The 12017-nt window shown below is 37.4% G+C and overlaps 1 protein-coding gene across 1 annotated transcript in view; it reads right to left on the bottom strand.

The window, feature by feature from the left end:
* ckn (CRK like proto-oncogene, adaptor protein) overlaps positions 1–12017 on the bottom strand; it is a 337471-nt gene that overhangs the window by 313080 nt on the left and 12374 nt on the right. The gene's annotated exons all lie outside the window — the stretch shown is intronic.

Genomic DNA, 12017 nt, shown 5'->3' with positions numbered 1-12017 from the left:
TTTTGCGACTCCAAAATTCAACATTTGGCAAATTCAACATTTTGGACCTAAAGGTGTTTAAGTAATCATGACTTACGAGGACTAAGTCGTGAGCATCATATTATATTATATATAATATGATCATATTAGCATATTTAAACATGACCTTTGAGACTCAGGTGACTAAAAAACTATTCTAACTCAATATTTAACAGAATCTTCCTCACTAAATATCTAAAAGAAATATCACAAACCGTAAAAACTCAAATATGCTTCTCAGTTACATAATTTGCACCCCCAGCTCATGATAGCGTCAGTACCCCTGCTATATAATTCAGGGTGAACCCTGTTCGGGAGCGGATATATTTTACAAAACACCTGTCATGTCTGCCATGTACTGTGTAGAGTGCAAATTGACGAATTTGTAGCACCTGAGGTGAGATGTTAAACGTCATGCTCTGGAGTATAATGATAGTGATAGCACACGTATAGTACGCGACAGGTCGAGATGGCAATCGGGGTGGGGACGCCCCGCACACCCACACAGCTCCAGCAGCAACTGGTTAGCGCGGGTGACGTGCGGGTGTGCGGGCGTCCCCCCGCCTCATACCCCGATTGCCATCTCGAGTCTCGACCTGTCGCGTACTGTAAGAACACCGTGCGCACCGTATACTATAAGTAATCGTTTGGTAATAGTATAAGTACCTACACAAAATACAATGGTCCCGGAAAATGGAAGTTTCCACGGGATTTTTGGAAAATGCATGGACCAAATTGCAGTCTGCCTTCATCTTATTGATACAGAGATGGCTTGCATCCTGGAGACGGACATAGACCAAGTAAGTACTTTTATCGCGGAAAATTAAAGAGTTTTTAAAAACCACGGGAGTTTAACAAACATAAATTAACGCGAAGAAAGTCATAGGCAGCGGTTAGTATTTCATAATATCTCTGCTTTCCTAAAATCTCGATAAAATAGTATAAAGCCACTCACTCGTGTAAACTCTTCCCGAAAGCGGGAGGGAAGCCGAAATACATCATAAACAATGGGTAAGCTTGTGGAGTGGATTGGGAGAGGAAATAGCCTGCGACAGGTCGACATCGCTGCAGGTTATATTATAACTCAGGGGAGAACTGCCTGATAGTGACGGTCATAGTAAATCAAATTTTAACGGCAGTCCCTCCGTTACTTGCTACATACAAATGTAATTTGGTTCTCTTTTGCATAATCAAACTCAATGTAATTTTGTCGACACGTTCTAGAATAGTACATTATCGTACAAGTGTGTAATGTTGGTGATTACATTGAAAGAATTTTCAAAATCGGTTCAGTAGTTCCAGAGATTACTTCCTACAAACAAACTTACAAACTTTACTACTACTCTGTTCTTTCTGCCATTCTTGTTTCCAATGTGCGATTTCTTTACGTGAAACATACCATGTAAAAGCTAAAAGCTACTAAAGTCCTCGTCAAAGATACATCAGAAGAATTTCATTCCTTCACAAAGCGCCGCTGGCTGCCGCTCGCAGTCGTTCCGGAATTCACAAAAGTCACAAAGCCCTTATAACTTCGCTAAAGCTACGCTGTGTCGCCTTTGTTTCAGCACTTTTTGTGTACGAGCACGAAACTATCATCCGATAACGTTTCATGGAATTGTAGGAATTTTTCTACTGCATGAATATCAATCCTCTAAATATGAAAGGAAAAGGACAGACGCACAGCTCAAACTACCTTCTGGAAGGATCGGGTTGTTTGGCACGCAGATAACTATTATGACGTAGACACCCGGTAAGAAAGGATTTTTGAAAATTCAACCCCTAAAGGCGGCTTATCCGATCCGAATCCGTAAAAAAGACGTTCCTTTTTGTTTTGCATGGTAGCTTATAACATTACGTCGTAGATATTTTTTGTATCCGTATTTTCACGGATTCGGATGGGATGAGTGCGTGATCGCTGTAAGGTGGGAAAATAGATGGTGTAGTCCACACGGATGAAGTCGCGGGCACAGACGAAGGAATATTTCTTTCGTCTGTGCGGTTGCGTACCTATAACATTGTATACGAATCCAATTTGCCGTGGAGTTAGCATATAAAAATCAGAGCATAATAGTACTGCCTTCCAATAAAAATCATTTCAGTTGAAATGAAATGCAGACTGCGATTGAACAAACTGAATTTCATTACGATTTATCTGTACTTAATAATATTATGTTCAGGCAGTTCGTTTAAAATGTTTTTATGCCTTCTGAGGATTCCAAATATATATATTTTTTATAATCAGTCAAGTTTAAAAAGCAACATCACATTTTGCCATGCAATGGCGTGTAAATCTATCTATTGTTTCTACCTATGTTTTATTATATGTAGACTTTGAAACCATCCAACCGATATGCCATAAACCGGTTTCATTAGAAAGGCAATAATGCGAAGATAGTTTTAGACTGTCATGTCAAAAGTAGGGTTTTCCATAAATCGTACTTTTGACACATAGAGCAATTATAGAGAGTACTTTCTCTTCATACATTATAACTGTACTAAATAAAAACTTTATAACAATGTCGAGAAAAAAAATTAAAATAAGTAAATCGGTGTAGTTGAAACCGAGGGTTTTGAAAACTAAAAGACTCCAATCCAGACAGAGTTGCGAAACATAATCAAAATCTAATTTACAATTTTGTTTTTCCTCAAAAGCTGTGCTAGAGGAAACGCCTGGCTTTTAGCAAACTTAACCAACCCTCCAGTAAAATTTAATGAGTTTATAAGATACGCCAGTACACAAAAGACTCATTGCAGCGCGTAGTTTACATAAACGCGCGATTTAAATTCAACTATCCACGGAAATTCAGATCCTCGGTTCGTTAAAAACGAATATCTGAAATGGACCGAAAATAAGTTGCGTTAAACTTAATGAGTATTTGCTCAAATCGTCAATCAATCTTTAAATTAAATTGCGATTATTTGATGAATTCGATTAATATGGCTAATTCTTGCTGCACACATTCTCTAAACTAAACCAAAATAACAGATCTAATAATTTAGTTTAGAGCTTGTGTATAACAGAATTAGCCATATTGGCGTTGATTCTGATTTCTTTCTCCTGTCTCTAAACTACATTTTAGAGAAACTTTTCTACATTTTTCCTTTTTAATATTGCTAAAAGAGAACGGAAAAGAAATTTTGAATCAATAACTGAAAATTTTAGTGCATTTTTAGTGCTGCTCTACAAACACTATGCTCAACATTGGCACCTAATGTCATGTTACAGATTTTTTTTGTAAGATAATGTAATCGACATTTACTAAATAAATCAAGAATACAAAAAATATACCGTACACAAATCAGATAGATACCTACGTATATTAATTATTATTATAGATAGGTAAGTATCAACAAATATTGTACCTATAGTCCGCGACAGGTTGAGATGGCAATCGGGGTATGAGGCGGGGGGACACCCTGTTCACCCGCACGTCACCCGAGCTCGCCCGCACCGGATTAGCGCGCGGGCTGTGCAAGTGTGCGTACGTTGCGTACTATACGATGTAATATTGATAGCTACATAAACTGTAACTCGATATCCAAATCAAGCGTATAACCGTTAAAAGTAAACAAAAGGGGTATGGTTAGTTAGGTACACGTTGTATTGATTAAGCCAATCGATTCGTAAAGCCCCCGTAAAGTCCCGGAAAAAACCGCCCCGGGAGCGCCCGGGACGTACAACTTCCAATCCAATTACTGGCCCGAAACTCTGAAAATTCTAAACCGATTATAGAGAATTGAAAACATTAAGTACTTTACAGATTCTCAGTGGCCCTGCAAAGCAAAATATACTTTAACATTGTAACCATTAAGTTGATTTTGAGACATCATAAAAAGAAGATTATGTAGTCAAATTATAGAATTTAGATGGGAATTTATTTTCGTAGTCCTATTTTTCTCGCAAAGAAGGCATCTTTCGTCGTCTGATTGCGAAAGTTTTGTAAGTCGCACTCTTGGACAAACAACGTTTTGACGCGAACACGGGCCTAGATTGCATTTTATCGGACTTTCAGTTTGTTCAGCGGATTTTTTCTAATTTTCATATTGAAACCTCAATCGCGGAAAATGTAGAACAGAAAGAGTTACTAAATCTTGTTGGATCAATTTAATTTAGTTAATAAATAGAAAAATAAGTGAAAAATCTTTAAGCAATTTATGTGGTAAGTACTACCTACTTAGGCTTAGGTTTAATCATTTAAAACTAGATGATGCCTCCGTTTTCGTCCACGTGGATTTGTTTTTTTTATAACCCCGTTTGAACTCTTTGAGTTCCCTGAATTAAGAAAAACCGGCCAAGTGCGAGTCAGACTTGGGCACCGAGGGTTCCGTATCTACTACAGACGTATTTTCCAACATTTTGCACGATAAATCAAAAACTATCTATAATATAAAAATGAATCGCTAAATGTGTCGCGAGCAGAAGCTAGTTCTTTTTATATTCCTTGAAGTACGAGAATGGTTCTTACGGAGAGAAAAATTTAATTCAACCTCCCCCTCAATTTTCTAAACTCCACCCGACCGAAGCCGGGGCGTTTCAGCTAGTTATTCATAAAAATGTATCAAAATCTGTTTTAGAATGTACAGCTAAAGCCTTTTCATAATTATGATGTAAGTACCCCACTTGGATACCACATAATATCTTACTTTTAAAATTGAAAACACTAATTATTTGTTCATGAACACATTTAAATTTTTTCTTTGTTATGTATAAATCCGAAAACCGTGAATTTGTGGTTACAAATTCACGATTTTCGGATTTATTCCTTTACTTGTGCTATAAGACCTACTTACCCAACAAATTTCATGATTCTAGGTAAACGGGAAGTACCTACCCTATAGGTTTTCTTGACAGACACGACGGACAGACGGACAGACAGACAAACAACAAATCGATCCTATAAGGGTTCCTTTTCCCTTTGAGGTACGGAACCCTAAAAATAGCCTATGTTCGTGCATCCCGCAATTTAGTCTAAATCGTCTTAAATGATGGGTCGTGAAAAGGTAAAATAACTGACAAACAGACAGGCAGACACACTTTCGATAGATAGGCATATTTTTTTTGCATAAACAGGATACTCAGCATTTTTATCGGTGACTATCCTTGAAAGTTGTCACTTTCAAGTCGTGAGTCACGAACAAAACAATACCTTTGTTGATACCAGGGTCATTCTGCTGTCATAAATTGCAAATCATTAGAATTTAATGGCCTTAACTACATGCATTTAAAGACTATTGTCCTTTGACATGCGTACAGTGCAATAAAACGCGTACGAATATAATTTACGATGACATTTTGATAAACGTTTTCTAATGGGAGTCTCAGGATACTCTTGGTCTAGATATGGACAATTTAATTCGATATGCAAGTCGTTTTTGTTCTTCTGAAACTATTAATATTGCTGATAATAAGTATAACCGAACAATAGATTTTCTTTCAGCGACTCAGTTGCATCAAGAAATTGTCAAAAACACTCATGTCTCATGGCAACGAAGGACTATTTTGTAAACGAGTCTCTATAATAAAAAAAATTGCCAAACATGCAACAATAAGTATAAATTATTGTTCTCTAAATATGGCTTTTGAATACCTACGTTGACTCTGATTACGGGAACACTCTAGGGTAACCTACACAGAAAAGCAAACTTTTACCCCATTCAAATGCTAACAATAAGTAGAGTTTTGTTAACTATAGATATTCACAATAATTGTATCGTACAACAAAGGTGCTATGATAGACTTGTTGCTAACTTAACGAACTTGAGAGTTAAGTACGGAGAAGCTGTCAAACTGTGCCAATTAGCGTTTGAATAGGGAAATACGGGTACCTAATTATACATCTCTACTATCGAATGACTAAACTTCTAACATCCCAAAGGTTATTAAAAACATTGTGTGTTTGACAAGCGTTGCCAATAGGGTTCACCGGTTTTTTCATACTTTAAATGAAATCTCGAGGGTTTATTAGAAAAATCTGAATGATACTTCTAATGTAGGGATAAGTGGTGAAAGCCCTTGTGCGTCCCGAGTCACACTTGACCCGATTTTAAAGCACGATGACTCTCCAAGAATTGGAATGGCGAAAAAATTGCGTATCGCTTTGAACGACATCCTTTATAATATACCTAGGTAGGTACCTACTTTAAATGAGAATTATACTTAGATATAATAACTATTAATATTTTTTAATCAAGAAAATAATCAGAACGATTATTTTCCTATATTAAACCCATCTTCAGGTCTTCTTTCAGAATCAGAGCTTATGCCATAGGCCATAGAATTTGTACACATACCTAAAGTAAACTAAAATGACAGGTCTAAATATATTGCTGTCTCTTTCATAATGCTCCCTGTACAAAAGGATAGCATTAGATTAAGTTTAGACCAGTCAATAAAGATGAACCGTACTTTTGGCATGACAATTGACCAATAGAGTTAAAATGGCGCGTGAGGAGTCATTTTGTACGGACTATAGGTTATTTAGTTTGAGATTACGTACAAGAGAATTAAAAGAGCTAATGCGCACAACGGTTTGCCGTATGTTTTTTCCCCGCAATCTGTGATCTATAGTACTTCATAGAGGGGCGGAATGAATTCCGCACCTGATTTTGATAATTTTAAATTCAAACTTACGGATTTTCAAACGTACCGTGCTTGAAAATCCGTAAATTTGAACGCGCAATTCACCACACCATGGTGCGTGCTAGCTCTAACATGTTGAGAACTATTTAGGATATCAGAAGTTTTAAAATACTAACGGCCGGTCGTGATCTTGAACTGAGCAGTGTGTGGGCTCGAGTGAACAATATTTTGCATTGTTATCGATCACCACACGTAGTCACTGTCAGTGTCCGTTACGTTACGTCACTTATGTTGTTTTGTACCGTATTGAAGTCGAGTTCAATCGCGAATGAAATCGAGAAAGAGTATCGCGGAGTTTACGGTATTTGTCGTAACGATAAGTCTTTGTAAGTAAAGTTATGTTACGATGTCTTGGCTCACAGAAATAAACACCGAGTAATTACCTACGTAGGTATATTTTATATTTTTTGTAAATATAAATATATAGTTTTCCTTTATATTTAAGTTGTGATATGCAATAAGTTACCCGAGTAGGTATTTATTTCTGTAATTTTTAATATTATTTGGTCTGGTGGAAGGCTTCGGCCGTGGCTAGTTACCACCCTACCGGCAAAGCCGTGCCGCCAAGCGATTTAGCATTCCGGTACGATGTGTAGAAACCAAAGAAACCTGTCGCCACAGAATATACTGTGCCTATCTGCCTACATTTTATAAAGGCGCTATAAATGTACCTAATTATCTAACTAAACGTATCGGTATTATATTATGCATCGATTCATTGAAAAGCTAACCTGATCGGCAGGATTTCCTCCGCTTTGTTGCAGTAAACACAGCATTGTTACACGGTAGCAATGGTAGCAAGATGGCTTTCCACTATTTCGACAACCTCGTGACTCACGACCCGAGGTAAATCAGACGGAATGCTTATTTATTTGTCGAACATGACCACTTTGAAAAGTGAGGAATTGGAATCATAATTGGAATGGGTTCTTCTTACTTTATGCATTATACAATGATGCACGTGCGTTGTTTGTTGTTACATTTAAGGGGTTATTCCCGTTGAGTCACACCCCCGTGTGTAACACTGTGACACAAGGTATCACAAATTTCAAAACATTCCCGTTGAGTAACACTGTTACACAACGGGAATTTTTTGAACTTGTTGGCACCTTGTGTCACACCTACATAAATACATATTATTGCGCGTGTATCAAGTATTAACTGATTGTGCACTTTTCCGGGGTGTTATTTATTTATAAATCCAAGATGGCGGACATGATTTTTTTTTCAAAAATTGACATGGGTGTCGTTTTCAGGGTTTTCGAGGGTGCTGAATTTGATGATGACATTTATTCTGAAATCCAAGATGGCGGACATGATTTTTTTTTTTCAAAAAATTGACATGGGTGTCGTTTCAGGGTTTTCGAGGGTGCTGAATTTGATGATGACATTTATTCTGAAATCCAAGATGGCGGACATGATTTTTTTTTCAAAAAATTGACATGGGTGTCGTTTTCAGGGTTTTCGAGGGTGCTGAATTTGATGATGACATTTATTCTGAAATCCAAGATGGCGGACATGATTTTTTTTTCAAAAAATTGACATGGGTGTCGTTTTCAGGGTTTTCGAGGGTGCTGAAGTTGATGATGACATTTATTCTGAAATCCAAGATGGCGGACATGATTTTTTTTTCAAAAAATTGACATGGGTGTCGTTTTCAGGGTTTTCGAGGGTGCTGAATTTGATGATGACATTTATTCTGAAATCCAAGATGGCGGATTTCATATCTTAACGATACAATTAAAAGAGCTCTTGCCACCATAAATATTCCTGCGCTCATTGAGCCGGCAGGGATTAGTCGGGATGATGGCAAGAGACCTGATGGATTGACGCTGGTTCCCTGGGAACGGGGACGGGCGCTAATGTGGGACGCAACTTGCGTTGACACATTGGCCCCGTGTCATATCAGGAAGACAGCATCAAGACCGGGAGCCGCAGCAGAAACAGCTGAAAACGGCAAGCGGCGCAAGTATGCCTCTCTTATAGAGAGTTACATTTTTGTGCCGTTTGCCGTGGAGACCCTGGGGCCATGGAGTCTTAGTGCTAAAAATTTTTACGAGACATTTCACCGCGATTAATAGCCTCAACTGGTGACAGAAGGGCTGGCTCATTTTTTGCGCAGCGGATCAGCCTAGCTGTCCAGCGCGGAAATGCAGCCAGTATTCTTGGCACCATTCCACGCGGTCATGATTTATATAGTAATTAGATAAGGCTAGCTTTAAGTTTTATTGTATTAAAAAAAAAAAAAAAAAAAAAAAAAAAAAAAGTAGGTAAATAATTTTTAAATATAGGTCTGCCTACTAGCTGATGCCCGATGCCCGCAACTTCGTCCGCGCGGAATTAGGGTTTTAAAAAAAAAAAGATGGCGGACATGATTTTTTTTTCAAAAAATTGACATGGGTGTCGTTTTCAGGGTTTTCGAGGGTGCTGAATTTGATGATGACATTTATTCTGAAATCCAAGATGGCGGACATGATTTTTTTTTCAAAAAATTGACATGGGTGTCGTTTTTAGGGTTTTCGAGGGTGCTGAATTTGATGATGACATTTATTCTGAAATCCAAGATGGCGGACATGATTTTTTTTTCAAAAAATTGACATGGGTGTCGTTTTCAGGGTTTTCGAGGGTGCTGAATTTGATGATGACATTTATTCTGAAATCCAAGATGGCGGACATGATTTTTTTTTCAAAAAATTGACATGGGTGTCGTTTTCAGGGTTTTCGAGGGTGCTGAATTTGATGATGACATTTATTCTGAAATCCAAGATGGCGGACATGATTTTTTTTTCAAAAAATTGACATGGGTGTCGTTTTCAGGGTTTTCGAGGGTGCTGAATTTGATGATGACATTTATTCTGAAATCCAAGATGGCGGACATGATTTTTTTTTCAAAAAATTGACATGGGTGTCGTTTTCAGGGTTTTCGAGGGTGCTGAATTTGATGATGACATTTATTCTGAAATCCAAGATGGCGGACATGATTTTTTTTTCAAAAAATTGACATGGGTGTCGTTTTCAGGGTTTTCGAGGGTGCTGAATTTGATGATGACATTTATTCTGAAATCCAAGATGGCGGACATGATTTTTTTTTTCAAAAAATTGACATGGGTGTCGTTTTCAGGGTTTTCGAGGGTGCTGAATTTGATGATGACATTTATTCTGAAATCCAAGATGGCGGACATGATTTTTTTTTCAAAAAATTGACATGGGTGTCGTTTTCAGGGTTTTCGAGGGTGCTGAATTTGATGATGACATTTATTCTGAAATCCAAGATGGCGGACATGATTTTTTTTTCAAAAATTGACATGGGTGTCGTTTTCAGGGTTTTCGAGGGTGCTGAATTTGATGATGACATTTATTCTGAAATCCAAGATGGCGGACATGATTTTTTTTTCAAAAAATTGACATGGGTGTCGTTTTCAGGGTTTTCGAGGGTGCTGAATTTGATGATGACATTTATTCTGAAATCCAAGATGGCGGACATGATTTTTTTTTCAAAAAATTGACATGGGTGTCGTTTTCAGGGTTTTCGAGGGTGCTGAATTTGATGATGACATTTATTCTGAAATCCAAGATGGCGGACATGATTTTTTTTTCAAAAAATTGACATGGGTGTCGTTTTCAGGGTTTTCGAGGGTGCTGAATTTGATGATGACATTTATTCTGAAATCCAAGATGGCGGACATGATTTTTTTTTTCAAAAAATTGACATGGGTGTCGTTTTCAGGGTTTTCGAGGGTGCTGAATTTGATGATGACATTTATTCTGAAATCCAAGATGGCGGACATGACACCTTGTGTCACACCTACATAAATACATATTATTGCGCGTGTATCAAGTATTAACTGATTGTGCACTTTTCCGGGAAGTTATTTATTTATAAATCCAAGATGGCGGACATGATTTTTTTTAAAAAATTGACATGGGTGTCGTTTTCAGGGTCAAAAAAAATCATGTCCGCCATCTTGGATTTCAGAATAAATGTCATCATCAATTCAGCACCCTCGAAAACCCTGAAAACGGCACCTACGTCAATTTCTTGAAAAAAAAATTCATGTCCGCCATCTTGGATTTCAGAATAAATGTCATCATCAAATTCAGCACCCTTGAAAACCCTGAAAACGGCACCCATGTCAATTTTTTGAAAAAAAAATTCATGTCCGTCATCTTGGATTTCAGAATACATGTCATCATCAAATTCAGCACCCTCGAAAACCCTGAAAACGGCACCCATGTCAATTTTTTGAAAAAAAAATCATGTCCGCCATCTTGGATTTCAGAATAAATGTCACCATCAAATTCAGCACCCTCGAAAACCCTGAAAACGACACCCATGTCAATTTTTTGAAAAAAAAAAATCATGTCCGCCATCTTGGATTTCAGAATAAATGTCATCATCAAATTCAGCCCCCTCAAAAACCCTGAAAACGACACCCATGTCAATTTTTTTAAAAAAAAAAAACATGTCCGCCATCTTGGATTTCAGAATAAATGTCATCATCAAATTCAGCACCCTCGAAAACCCTGAAACCGACACCCATGTCAATTTTTTGAAAAAAAAAATCATGTCCGCCATCTTGGATTTCAGAATAAATGTCATCATCAAATTCAGCACCCTCGAAAACCCTGAAAACGACACCCATGTCAATTTTTTGAAAAAAAAAAATCATGTCCGCCATCTTGGATTTCAGAATAAATGTCATCATCAAATTCAGCACCCTCGAAAACCCTGAAAACGACACCCATGTCAATATTTTGAAAAAAAAAATCATGTCCGCCATCTTGGATTTCAGAATAAATGTCATCATCAAATTCAGCACCCTCGAAAACCCTGAAAACAACACCCAAGTAAATTTTTTGAAAAAAAAAATCATGTCCGCCATCTTGGATTTCAGAATAAATGTCATCATCAAATTCAGCACCCTCGAAAACCCTGAAAACGACACCCATGTCAATTTTTTGAAAAAAAAATTCATGTCCGCCATCTTGGATTTCAGAATAAATGTCATCATCAAATTCAGCACCCTCGAAAACCCTGAAAACGACACCCATGTCAATTTTTTAAAAAAAGAAAATCATGTCCGCCATCTTGAATTTCAGAATAAATGTCATCATCAAATTCAGCACCCTCGAAAACCCTGAAAACGACACCCATGTCAATTTTTTGAAAAAAAAATCATGTTCGCCATCTTGGATTTCAGAATAAATGTCATCATCAAATTCAGCACCCTCGAAAACCCTGAAAACGACACCCATGTCAATTTTTTGAAAAAAAAATCATGTCCGCCATCTTGGATTTCAGAATAAATGTCATCATCAAATTCAGCACCCTCGAAAACCTTGAAAACGACACCCATGT

This window comes from Maniola hyperantus, chromosome 13 (assembly GCF_902806685.2).
Source record: "Maniola hyperantus chromosome 13, iAphHyp1.2, whole genome shotgun sequence".
Lineage (NCBI taxonomy): Eukaryota > Metazoa > Arthropoda > Insecta > Lepidoptera > Nymphalidae > Maniola > Maniola hyperantus.
Note: the sequence above shows the minus strand (reverse complement) of the source record. Positions and strands in the feature narration are given on the sequence as shown.